The following is a 13501-nucleotide window of genomic DNA, read 5'->3' as shown; positions in this document are numbered from 1 at the left end:
AGCCTAGGTGACTTAGTGAGACAGTCTCAAAATAAAATAAGAAAGGCTGGAATGCTGCTCAGAGGTAGTGTCGGTGTATTATGTGGGAGGCCCTAGGTCCAATCCCCAGTATGAAGAAGGAAGGAAGGGGAAGGCAGGCTGTTTCAGGCAAACCTTTTGTCCAGAATTAAGTTGGACTGTCTTTTTGTTGTTGAGTCATGAGTTCTTTATATATCATGGATACTCAACCCTTATCTAATACATGATTTACAAATACCTCTCCATTCCATTGGCTGCCTTTTCAGTTTACCTTCATTTTGATGAAGTCCAATTTTTCTACTTTTTCCTTTTGTTTCTAGTGCTTTTGGTGCCACAATTAAGCAAGTTTTGTTAAACATTTGGTAACCAAATGCCAACTCTATGATATTCCCTCTAATTGAGATTTACTTCTGTAAAGTCATCAGTAATGTCTCCACCTTCATTTCTACTTTAGTTTCTTTGGCACCCTTTCTTCTTTTTTAAAATATACATTTATTTATTTATTTATTTATTTACCTATTTATTTATTTTCATGTGGTGCTGAGGATGGAACCCATAGGCTAGGCAAGGGCTCTACCACTGAGCTACAACCCCAGTCTGGCACCTTTTCTCACTGGTGTGCTACGATTGCACAGTATGCTGGTGTTTGTTGTTACGTATGGGTGCATGCCATCCATAGTGTAACAATATCATTTAGCCAGGATTCCTCCCCAGCACTTCCCCTCTCCCCACCTCCCACCCCCACCTCCTTTTCTTCCACTGATTTCCCTTCAATTGCCTGAGGTCTGCCCCCACCTTACTTTCCCTTTTTCCTCTCTAGCTTCCACGAAGAGATAAAACAGGACCCTGGACCTTTTGAGTTCTTTACATGTTATCTTTTTTTTTATGAGTCTAAAAGTTTATGGATTTTGTTGGTCTTTTCAAAGAATCAACCTTTTGATTCACTGGTTTTTTTTTTTTTTTCTCTAGTGCTTTTCTATTCTCTCCTTTGTTTATTTCTTTTTTTAAATACCTTTATTTTATTTTATTTATTTTTTTATGTGGTGCTAAGGATCAAACCCTGCATCTCACACGTGCTAGGCAAGCGGTCTACCACTGAGCCGCAACCCCAGCCCCATCTCCTTTGCTTATTTCTCTTCTAATAGTTAGTATTTCCTTCCTTCTTTGCCTTTGGTTTTAGTTGCTTTACCTTTTCCTAGTTTCTTAAGGTGTGAAGTTGGAATCAGACACAGGGCTCATGTCCTCAGTCCTTTCTTTATTCTCTCTCTCTCTCTCTCTCTCTCTCTCTCTCTCTTTTGCCACAGGGTCTCACGGAGCTGCTGAGGCTGGCCTTGAACTTTGGATCCTCCTGCCTTGGCCTCCTGGTCACTGTGATTACAAGTGTGCACCACTGTGCACAACTATGGTTTCCTGGCTATTGCTCCTTTTTTTTCTTACACAAAGATTCTTCAACTTACTCTGTGAAGGCTTAAAAAGACCCTCATCCTGCTGAGCACTGCAGCATTTTTAATCACCACCCCCTGAGTGTCTCAATGGTGACTCTCACTTGAAGGTTCACCCAAGCCTTCAGTATCCCCCAAGGGCCAGGTTTGTGTGGCCTTCCCTGCTGAGGAAGGGGTTACTCCAGGGGAAAGACACAACCGTACACCATACACACAAACACACACCACTCCCCCCCACAGGTCCTGCACCCTGACACATACACACAAATCAACACTCACTTCACACACACCACATACACCAGACACTACACACACACACACCCCACACCCATGCACCACGCATAGCACCCGCCCACATGCATGCATGGACCAGAGAACTCCAGCGTGTCACTGCCACACTCTGGACCACAGAGCACCCCCTGCAAGGAACCTCACAAGCCAGCCCCAGCCCAGGCACAGAAAGCCACCTTCCCCTCTGAGCCAGGAGGAAGCCTGGCAGCAGGTGCCACAATCTGGGTGTCTGTGAGCTGGAGCACACCTAGTGCTCCTGAGCGCCTGCAGGGAGATCCCTCCCAGAAGCCTCCGGGGGCTCCGGCAAGGTCCCTGACCAAGCAATAGTTCCCTGGTGTTTAACAACTCCCAGAGGCCAATGGGCCTCACCTCTGGGAAAGAGCACCTGCCAGCCAGCGAGCACCCACACATGGGTCCTGTGGCACAACAGAGGAGCACCCAGCCCCTCACCTCAATACAGAGACCCAGAGAGAGCAGGACCCACACCTGGCCCAGCCACAGCTCCTGAGGCACACACATATCGGGTCTAGAGCTGTGAAAAGAAGGTGGAGACCCAGGGCCTGGAGCCAGTAGGCACCTCTGGGGATGGACCAGACACTGAGGGCAGCCAGGTGGTGGCACTTCTGGGGCCAGCTGGACCTCTGTGCAGCAAGGCTGCAGGGGAAAGTCAGGGGGTGAGGGACACATGGTGGTGGTGAGGGTGACTCAGCCAGCCCAGCTCAGCCACCAGGGAAACACAGAGCAGGAGCAGGGACGGGTGGAGGCGGCATGGCTCACTCACTCTTTGGATGGTCCAGGACCCATCTTCAGAACTGGGCTCAGCTGCATTTTCCTGCAAATCACTGGAGCCAAGGGACAAGCACAGTTCCCTGTCTTCCTGCAGCGCTTCCCTCAACTCCATCTCTTCCTCCAGGGATGGGGCCACCAAGGAGTTATTGTTCTCAGAATCTATACAGGCAGATGAAGGACAGGTCAGATCAGGGAAAAGCAGGGAGCATGTGAAGGCCACACTGGGAAATACCCTGCAGAGATCAGACCTGACCCCCCTCAAGGCCCTGCTGTGGTTTCTGCTACCAGCCAGGCAGGATGTGACCAGGACTCAGCCCCAGCTGCAAAGGAACAGCGAATCAGACAGAAAGAGGCTGGGCTGCCAGGTGCATGTGCCTATAATCCCAGCAACTGGGGAGGCTGAGATAGGAGCATTCCAAGTGTGAGGCCAGCCTCAGCAACTTAGGGAGGTCCTGTCTCAAATGGGGATGTAGCTCAATAATAGAGCACCTCTGAGTTCAATCACCAATACCAAGGAAGAAAGAAAGATAAAGGGGTGGTGTAGGAAAAGAGAAAAAGAAAAGAAAGGGGCACGGCAGGGGCAATGTCCACAGCACCCCAAACTCTGCAGCTCTAAAACAGAATCTGCCCTTTTCTTCCAGACCAGAAAAATCCTTCTCCTTCCTCAGGGGCAGGAAGCCCCAGTCCAGGCACCTCCCAGGGGAGGCCTGCCTCCCTTAGCCTAGCACTACCCCATCCATCTACCCTCTGGTCTAGAGAGAACCTTGTGTCACCAGGTATGTCATCTACACAGTGTGCACAAAGCCACTGAAGACTGCACACCCGAGTCTGAACTTCACCCTTCAAAGAATCTCTATTGTCAAATCTGGGTCTTGATGACACCATGCCATTTCAAGCTGGTTTTCTGCCTGGAATGTTTTCTGAGCTGACTGCCAAGGCCCAGGCCTGCCAGGCTCCAGGTGTTCCCTCCCCTAGCCCCTTCTCTCTTCCCTCTCCCAGCTCTTTTACCACTGCATCTCCTCCCTTCAAGGCAGGGGCCATGCAGACCTGGGGCCCAGAGTGCTGGAGGAAGAAGACCCTCAGGCCCATGAGCTGAAGGAGGCCCATGAGCTGAAGGAGGCCCAAGCGCTGAAGGAGGCCCATGTGTTGAAGGAGGCCCATGTGCAGGACTCAGACCCTATACCAAGACCACATACAGGACTCAGACTGAAAAACCAGCCTCTACCTCAGAGCAAAGCCTGTCCAAAGAAGGGGCATGAACTTTGTCCTTGGAAAGACCCACAGAGCACTCCTAAGCACATTCCCACCCTGCTAAGTTGTTTATCTACAAATAACAGGAGAGATCTGCTGCGCCAGGTGTCCCTGACTCAGTCAGGCTAGGTGGGGACCCATAGCAGCCCCCTAGCAGCCACCAATCAGCATGAGACAGGGAAATACCTGGGATGTCAGATGACCCCCCAGTAGTTTATGGTGGTTGATAACGTGTTGGGAAACCAGGTAGTTCAGCACGAACACCCCTCATGCCTAAACCAATCAGTTCAAACGAATTCCCCTCTTGTAGTAACCAATCACCCTACCCAACTTGTTCCCGCCAGTGAATGTGCTAGTCATGTTTAGAGTTGTTTTATGATTTTCCCGAGGTGTGGGATGATTTGCTAAGAGATGCTATGATTTATGTGAAGTTCCTGCCTTCCCCAAAGAGTGTATAAAACTGCTGCAAACCCTAGGCTGCTGTGTGTGCGCGTGCGGAGGACCGAGCTAGCTCACAATAAACACCTCTTTGCTGTTTACATCGATCTTGGTCTCTGGTGGTATTTTGGGGGTACCAAATAATAAGACCCTATACCAAGACCACGTGAAGGACTTAGACCCTATACCAAGTCCCTGTGGAGAACTCAGACCCTATACCAAGGCCTCTAATTGCCCATACACAACACATCGCCAAAAAGTTGGAAAACTTTCTGCCACACTCTCTACTCCCAGACCACTTCCCTTTGCACAGCTGACATTTAACAACAAACCCAGGATTCTGATGGGCCTCCCTCCTTCTATGCCAGCTGGACAGGCAGCTCTAGGAAACCTAATCTACTCAGAACCTGACATCTCCCCTGGCCCCAGGGACAGACTCAGGGAGGGCTCCAGGGCTCCTACTGGAGTTGGACACACACACACCCCCTCCTGGGGGGTCCATGATGGCAGGCTGGATGTTGGACCCTGGCCTAGAGTTCTGCCTCCAGCCTGAGGACAAAGCTGCCGTATACAGAAGGGCAGGGCTGCAGGACCAGAGAAAGGAGCCAGAGCCCTAGGCACACCCAAACCCCTAAGCCAGGCCCTTGTGGGGCCAGCAGCTTTCCCTTCCCTTTCCCTTCCTCTTCCCACTCCCCATCCCATGGGCGGGTCTTTTCACCTGGCTGAAGAGACCTGGCCCTAAACTCTGGCCAACCAGCTAATGGTAGTAACAATTTAGTTGGTCTAGGCCCTCCTACCTCTAGTGACCTATATAGGTACTGTTCTAACCTGAAGCACAGTGACCTCCTGGCCCTCACCCTTTCGCAGACCTGGGAACCTCCCCTGGAAGTGTCTCCCCACACTTCCATAAAACTCCTTTTGGTGCCTTATTCTTGTTCCATGGTTCCTGGCCTCCCGTGCCCTTTTTTGCTGTACTGCCCTGGCTTCCTGTATTCTCCAACACAAACAGCCCCAAGGACTATAAATCTCAACAGGCAGTCCAATAAAAACAAATACAAGTGGCCATCTGATATCCAAAAGACGCCTGGCTTCCCTGCTGTTGGAGATCATAACTGGAACCACAGAAACACTTCTGACCACGCCACTGGTACCGCTGGTTATGAGTTCTGCTCCCCCACATGTTGAAGTTTGAACATTAGAGAAGCACACGGAGGGAAGCATGTAAGGCAGAGTTTATTTAGAAAGGAGTAACATAGACTTCTCCCAAGAGGAAGAAGGGGGCCATAGCTGGTATCCTGGTATCCAAGAAGTGAGGCTTTCTGCTTTTTAAAATGTGCCCTAGGCTTTCTTTGTTCTTCTCTCTTCCTTCTCTCTCTCTCCTTCCTGTGTGTGTGACTGGGCCCAGGAATGCTAGGTGGGATGGCCAAAAGGTGAGAAACAGCAGAAGGGGGAAGGGCAGGAGGGAACAGCCCAGGACACATTAATTAACAACCTTACAGCTCCCTATAGAGGGGGACAGCTCCTGGGACAGGTTACCTTAGCAATAGATTGGAGAAGGGGAAAGTTGTTCATAAGGGTGGAGGAAGGGCTGAAGGAATTAACATTTCAATCCTTCAGGGGACAGTCTTCAACTTCCTGGACTCACTCAAATTAGCCTCCTAGATCTGACCTGACTCAATTTACCTATCTATACTGACTGCCTGTCTGATTCTGGCTTCACCACTGGACTATGAACAAGATGGGGAGGGAGAGGGTGGGAGAGGAGATGAAACAGGAGGATCACAGGTTCAAAGCCAGTCTCAGCAACTTAGTGAGGCCCTGTCTCAAAATAAAATGTAAAAAGGGCTGGGGATGGGGTTCAGTGGTGAAGGACCCTGGGTTCAATCCCCGGGACCAGAAAAAAAATGTGTGGAAGCTCAAACCAGCTCACTGACACTAGACAATGCTCTGCTCCACCAGCCCATGAAATGCTCCACTTTAAAAGATCCAAAGCAGCCTGGCATAGTGGCACACACCTGTGATCCCAGAGGCAGGGGTTGGGGGGCGCTGAAGCAGGAGGATCCCGAGTTCAAAGCCAGCCTCCACAAGGGCAAGGCACTAAGCAACGTAGTGAGACCCGGTCTCTAAATAAAATACAAAATAGGGCTGGGGATGTGGCTCAGTGTTTGAGTAGCCCTGAATTCAACCCCCAATACCAATAAATAAATAAGAGAGAGAGATATCAAATGCCAAATGTATGTTATAATAATTCTGTTACAGTTGAAAAGGAAACACACCAGGGCATAGTACAGCAGGTTTTGCCAGCCCATTGTGTGGTAGGCACTGGGGGCAGAGGGGAGCAAAACTCAGGGACCAGATACCACTGCCCAGGCCTCTTCCCCACCCAGTGGACATCTGCTCTGGGCCTCCTGGACATCCTGGGCTGGGCTTCCACTGGAACCCCCTAGAAGACCTCATGGGGGTGGGACCTTATTATCTGGCCTCCACCCCTTGTTTGATGGGGTCTCACCCACCCAGGCCAGGGGCTCCGCTGAACCCCACCCACCCTGAGCCCCAGAGGCAAGGCTGCTCCTCCTGCAGGGAGCGCCCCATCATCCAGGCTCCAAGCTGCACACTCCCAGCCTCCCAGGAGCCCTGATGCTCTGGAGACTCTGAACTTATCTCCTCCATTGTAAAAACACACATACTCCAGGAAAACAGAGAATAAAAAAGCAACAGCTGCATGGACCCTGGTGCCTCCTCCAGGAAGCTCCCAGCATTCTGGATCGCCGGGGACCTGGGGCAGGAAAGGGTGGCCCACCTCGCTCAAAGCCCATCCCCCACCCCCACCCCACCCCCACCCCCACCCCTGCCTCTGCAGAGACCATAGGTCTAGGTCTCCCCCCACACCTTCATCCACAGGACCTCCAGGCCTGGGTTCCTGGCAGAGCATCCCATGGCCTGGCTGGCTCCCGAATTCCTGGGATTCCTACCCTGGTCCAGAAGCAGATGGAACCACCTGAAGAACCTCCAAGTGGCTGAGAGGAGTGGCCTTCCTCTGCTGAGGAGCCAAGCCCCCAGTTCCTGTTTCGGTTTCTATTCCAGTAAACAGAGTCACCACCAGGCATGAGGAAGCCCGGGCTGGCACCCCTGACAGGCTCTGGGGGCAGAGGGGAGCAAAACTGGACTCACTCAAATTAGCCTCCTAGATCTGACCTGACTCAATTTACCTATTGCCATCCTGCCCTCTCTCCCTCCCTGCAGGGATGGGCACCCCTGGAAGGCAGCCCCTGGTAGTGTAATGGATGGCAAACCCAGGCCTGGATATAAAATAAACTATAAGAACACTGCGATGAGAAGTAGTGCCCAGAAAGGGAGAGTTCCTGCCCCTTTCCAGTCAGCCATCTCCAAGAAACCTGATTAACATACCCCTACCTTTTGCCTTGTGGACTGTAAATAACTACCCCTAGGAATCCAACTACTGCCCTTTGAAGTGTAAACATCCCACGTCCAGGCTCAGGGCCAAGGCTAGAGATTTGCCCTTTGCTGCTTCTTCTCTGATTCCTGCCCCCAGGATGAGAAGAATCAGCAGCTTTTGGTAAAAAGGCCACATATCCTTGTTCTCAGGCAGATTCCCCTTTATTCAGATTCTGCTGGCAAGTGGTTCCTGGCCCATCCCAGCCCCTCACCAAAAATGAAAAGAGGGGCAGAGGGCAGTGGCCTTTCAGGGAGGCCCTGCAGCAGGATGAACCCTGGGTCACCACTTCCCTCAGGGTGCTGTGTTTGCCCCACCTGCCCTTCATGGCCTCTGTCAGGGACCACCCTGTCTTGTCCCATAATTAATGTTAATGCTGGCCCCACAGCCAGCCTGTGAAAACAGTCTGGCACTGCTCATCACTCAGACCAGTACCCCCTTTCTCCCCTCAAACAAGACCAGCAAGACCTCAACCAGAGTTCAACCTGCACTTGGGTTCCAGAGGGTTCAAAATCCTGTCTCTTGTTGCTAGCTGTGAGGCTGTGGGCAAGTTACTTAACCTCTCTGTGCTTCACTCTCAGCATCTGAAGGACAGGGATTTATGATAATGTCGTGTTTAGCACAATGCTGGGCACATCACAGCTTAGCAGCTTGGCTTTTTTAAACCCCTGAGACTGCAAACCCTCCTCTCCCAAGGCGCCAGCTGGCAGATGTTCTTCCTGGTACCCAGGGGTGGGGAGCCCTGGCAGGTGGCTCCACCATTCCACAACTCCATCTTCACTAGGCAAGGAATCTACAGCCACTCAGGGTCCACAAGTCCCAGATGCTCAGGGCATCCTTGGGGCTGAGGGAAAGCAGTGCTGCCCTCTGGGAGCTCAGTGCCCCATGGGCTCTAGGGCAGCAGGACAGGAGCAGGGGAGGCACTTGCTCTATTCTGGCCATCAGCAGGAAGGCCCATCTGACAGCTGGTGCCCTCTTGTCCCTCTACTGACAGCCTGGGCAGGCTGCGGGGACCCCTCCCAGGGCATTGCAAACCTACAGAGCCCTTCCCCTCCAGCAGCCTCAGACACCTCAGACACCTCAGACATCCTCTGGAGTGTCCAGAGCCCTTCAGCTCAGCCAGAGGCTTCTCATCCCCAAGGGGGACTAAGCTCAGTTCCCTCAAAGAAAAGAGGCTGGAAACTTGAAGCAGGACAGGTGACTCCAGCAGAGAACCTCACAAAACTGCTTGAGGAAAGTGCCTCCTGGGAAGAGTTCTGTGGGGGAGGGTCAGGCCTCCCTGAGGCTGCAAGCTGGCCCTGCTCCCATCTGCCTGGAAGGCACAGATCCCCCATTCCCCACTTGACTCCAGTGCCCCTTGGACTTGCCTGGTCCTTGGGCTGCAGGGGGCAGCCTCTTTCCACACTGGCTGCAGAACTTGGGTGCCGCCTTGCAGGAGACGTGTCTCTGGCTGGGGGATCCTCTAGCCCAGTGTCCCTTCCCCTGCAGGTCTGAAAGGAGAAGCAAGAGCTCCGAAGGCAGCAGCTACAACTGTGCCTCCTGTCATGTGACCACAGTCCCATTTCAGTTTCGTTTTCTGAGAAAGTGAGATTGCTGTAGCCAGGAAGTTCATTGGCCAATGGAAATCTAGCAGCAGTGTGTCTCCTGTGGCTGCACAAGGCCACTGCTCCATCCCAAGTTCCACTCTACCCTGGATCCCACTCCATCCAGAAGCCCACCTCTGTCAATGCAACCACCCAGGAGAGGCTAACACTGCAGCTCAAAGCACAAGCCAGGCCAGCTACCCACATAACCACTGAGAACTTGGGGGAGGTGGGCAGGAGACTCAGGTGGACCTGCAGCCAGGGAAGAACCTTGGCCTAACACAGGTGACCCCCAGGCAGCCTGCAGAGCTGCTTGGAAAGCAAGCCTGGAGCCAGGTGCCACTTCCTTCCCCGGGTGCCTTAATATCTCACCCTGCTCCCTGAGAGAGGGGACAAGACAGCTGACCCACAGGTAGCCCTAAGCACAGATGAGAGTTAGGTGAGTCTTACAGGGACAGCTTACAGCATTAGAGAGGTGCTAGTGGCCATGGTTACCTCTGGCTGAGCAGTGCCTCCTGCAGAGGTCAGTCTGTACTGGGCGGCCCAGGGCTAACAGGCTGGGGTCAGGGTTCCCAATAACTGGGGGACACTGCCATTTATGGAGGCCCACTCTTCTCCTTAACCAGGTGGCATCCAACTAGGGAAAGGGTCAAGGTCAAGATGGCAGGCCTTAACTCTGGCCTAACCGGTGAATCCCAAGGCACACCCACCTATCCACCACCCACTTCTGCTGGTCCTGCATTAAAAAGCTGCAGAAGCAGTGGCTGTAGCTATGGCGCCTCACCAGCTGGAGGTACCTACCAGCTGCATGCAGACTTCTTCTGCTGCAGCCCCTGCCCCTCTCCCAAAGTTCACCTGCTACAGCCCAGCCCCAGTTCCCATCAGGCCCCCTCCCCTGCACACCAAGGTCTGGCAGTTCCTCACTCAAACACCTTCAATGATTCCCTCCCTGCTCCCCCAGGCTCCTTTCCACTGTAGAGGAGCAAAACACGGCTTCCCTCCACCCTTCTAGGTTCTTTAGTTGAGCTATGAATTAAATCAACATCAGACAGATTAACAGGAGGATAATTATGCACATTTGATTACATACCTACACACAAAACATGAGTCAAAGAAGGGTCAGTTGGCCTTTACACAACACCAGAGCTACAGGAAAGGACAGAGCTTGGGGACTACTGGGGGTGGACACGGCTAAAAGAGGGCCAGAGGGCTGGGGATATAGCTCAGTTGGTAGAGTGCTTGCCTCACATGCACAAGGCCCTGGGTTCAATCCCCAGCACCACAAAAAATAAATAAATAAATAAATAAAAATAGAGAAAAGGTTATAAATATGCAATTAAAAAAAAAAAAAAAGAGGGCCACGGTAGAACCATGAGATGGAGATGGTGTCATTATGCAGTTTCCCAGGTAACTGAAGCTGTCTGGGAGCAGCCCTCTTTACTAATGCAGATTTCCTTCACTGGGGGCAATTTCTTTTACAGAAGGACAGCTGTCAGAACTACTCCTGGTATCCAGGTTTCTAAGAATAACCAGTCACAGATATGCCTAAGTGTATGGGGGCGGGGGGGGGGGGATGTCTATCTGTCAGGTCACATTTTGGAGCCGTGTGTTTTGGCTGGTCACCGTCTGAGGTTGTCCAATGGAGTGCTCCAATAGCCTACAGAAGAGAACTTCCAGAGTAGGGCTTGGGACACCTCTCCAAAGCACTCTCTTGTTCTAAGTCTGCACCAAGGGCCAAAAGGCAGAGTGAGCGCCCTAGATACTCAACATTTCCCTGCTCAGCTTCCTGTCTTTCCCACCAGTCCTTTTGCCAGTCACTGGCCAGGGGCAAAACTCAAGGCTCAGCCGCCCCTAGCCACCACCAAGGAAAAGCAGGCGGGACAGGAATGGCTGACCTGTGGTCGAGTCTGCACTGCTCAAAGACGCCACCCTGCCCTGGAAATTGGCCAGCGTGTGTGGGGACGGACACTGCGCCTTTCTCCTAAAAGTTACTAGAGTTGTTACAGGTGAAGCAGAAGGAGGCTGGGGCGGGGCCACAGGCCCCAGATCAGCCTTCTGGCTGCTTGCTGCTCTAAGCGCTCTCCTTCTCATCCTGCAGCACTGCTGGAGAGGCTGCTGCACGCTCCGGCTGGGGAAGGTCGGGGTGCAGGGCCTGCCCTTTAGGGACGTCGCTCGGGAGCCAAGAAAGGCCCGCAGCCCGCTGCCCAGGGGGGTGTGGTGCGGGACCCAGCAGGAAGAGCCAGCTGGGCGTCGCCCCCACCTGACCATGGAGACTTATGCCTTGCGAACCCGCACCTGCACCCCGCATCATGGTCTCTGGAGGTCTCTGGAGGTCCCTCGCGCCCAGGAAACTCATATCCGTCCCTGAACCCTACCCAGTGGGAGCCGGTACCCAGGGAGGGAATCCTCGCCACAGGGACACTGGAGCCCTTAAAACCCGCACTGGGGATGCACCTGCAGCACAGGGAGATGGGCTGCCCCGCCGCTGCGCTCTTTTGTCCACTGGCCACTCCACCCGAGGCACCGCCCCTCCTCCCTCTTCCTAGTGCAAAGCTCCCCCGGGGACCTGGCACCCTTCCAGATCACTGCTCCTTCCCCGGAACCCTCTCCTGCCGCTGTGCACCAGTACAGGTCACGGAGGAGGCCCTGATTTCCGCAGGGCGCGGGTTCACCAAAGCAGCTTCCCTCCACAGAGGACCAAGAAAACCTTTGGGAGGACCCAGAAGCGTGCGGGTCCCCAGCCCCGGGTGCCCAGCACCTGGGACAGTGACCAAGACCACAGCGGAGGTAGCAGCCAGAGGCCCAGGGGCCTAAAGGAAACCAGGACTCCTGTCCATCTAACTTCAGAACACTAGGAGAGTACAGGCATGTGACACAGCAGTGGCCCATTCCTGTTACCCCAGCAACACAGGAGGCTGTGATAGACCCAACCTGATCTTTTCTTAAAATTGGGAGCCATCTCGCCACAAAGCCACGAAAAAGATAAGTTCGGCTTTACTATAAATTACTGCAAATTCTGAATCTGCTTGGAATGCCTGCCTGTGCCGTGAACTCACCCATGCCTGGCTCTCTGACCAGATAGCAGCCCTCTCTGAAACTTAGTGACACCTCATAAATATTGGCCTTCCCTGGCCAGACAACAACCCTCTCTGAGACTCTAAGGGTCCTCATAAATTCTGATGTCGGGGCCAGCAAAAAATGTAAACTACCATTAGTGTGATGCTTGTCAGAGTTCTGTTATCTGTAACCCCCCTTTGTGTAACTTTCTGGGCTATAAAGCTGGGCTGAAGGAAAGTTGGGGTGCTGTCTTGTTCCCGCCACACTCTGACAGATATGTGTATTCCAGGAAGCAGGAAGTTCTGGGGTGGTCACAGGGTGGAGGGGGACCGGGGGAGTGGTTTCCTGCATTTTTTTTACAATAGGTGTTTATGATTTTTACAAAAAACGCCACAGCTATTACTTCAATTAAAAAAAAAACAAACAGAATTCTTTTGAAACAGACTTGAAGTTATCTTGCTCACCTTGGTGTCCTCCCCAGCCACACATGGATGCTGCATCAAGATCTGACACCTCTGAGACTCCTCCCTGCTGGAGCTCAGTGTAGATCTGGGCAGGTGCTGGGTACAGCACACCTCACCCACCTAGCTGTGAAACCCTGTTCCTTTCTCTGTCACTTGGCCTGTCAATCTGATAGGCTCTTGCCAAGCCCCTCTCCCCAAATGTCCATGCCCAGGGGACAAGCAGAAGGTTTTTCCAGTTGTCCCAAAGAACACTAGAGTCCTACCTGGGCCTCGCATGGGCTCCCTTTTCTTCTGGGGTCACCTTGCAGCCCTTTCTCTGCTCCATTGGGCCAGTGTGTCTATCAGGTGGCATCTGGTATCAAATCACAGTGACAGGGACCTTCTGGGAGAATCTTCAGCACCAGACACCCACTGAGGGTCTGATCAAGCTCTTCGCAGGGATCTCTTTTGTTCTGGGACGGGGTCTTTACAGCTGTTGTAGGGCTGGGTACCTGGGTCTTGCTGCAGTTATTTCTCTGCCAAAGACACAAGTTTTTCAAGCTCTAAAAAAGCAGAAGTAAGGGTGGTTCAGTTTGTGCAATGGAATCAAAGGCTATTGCCTACTCCCCAACTCTGTGTCGGAGGCTGACCCCAAAGAGACTACAAAGTGTGATAGGAAAGAGGAACAGCAGGACAGCCAAGTCAAACGCTGCACACACCTGCCTCCTCCAAGAT

The 13501-nt window shown here is 52.7% G+C and overlaps 1 long non-coding RNA gene across 1 annotated transcript in view; it reads right to left on the bottom strand.

The window, feature by feature from the left end:
- Positions 1-754: 754 nt before the first annotated feature.
- The window catches only part of LOC124086071 (uncharacterized), a 35261-nt gene continuing 22514 nt past the window's right edge, over positions 755-13501 (bottom strand). Inside the window, exons 6-7 of the long non-coding RNA XR_009225955.1 lie at positions 13051-13302; positions 755-2699 (exon numbers count right to left, since the gene is read on the bottom strand). This is a non-coding gene — a long non-coding RNA (uncharacterized LOC124086071). The remainder of the gene's footprint in view (positions 2700-13050; positions 13303-13501) is intronic.

Source organism: Marmota monax, unplaced genomic scaffold (genome assembly GCF_021218885.2).
Source record: "Marmota monax isolate L192 unplaced genomic scaffold, Marmota_monax_Labrador192_F-V1.1 WCK01_AAM20220418_F8-fsc00854, whole genome shotgun sequence".
In the NCBI taxonomy this organism is placed as follows: domain Eukaryota; kingdom Metazoa; phylum Chordata; class Mammalia; order Rodentia; family Sciuridae; genus Marmota; species Marmota monax.
This window is presented reverse-complemented; position numbering and strand designations above follow the sequence as displayed.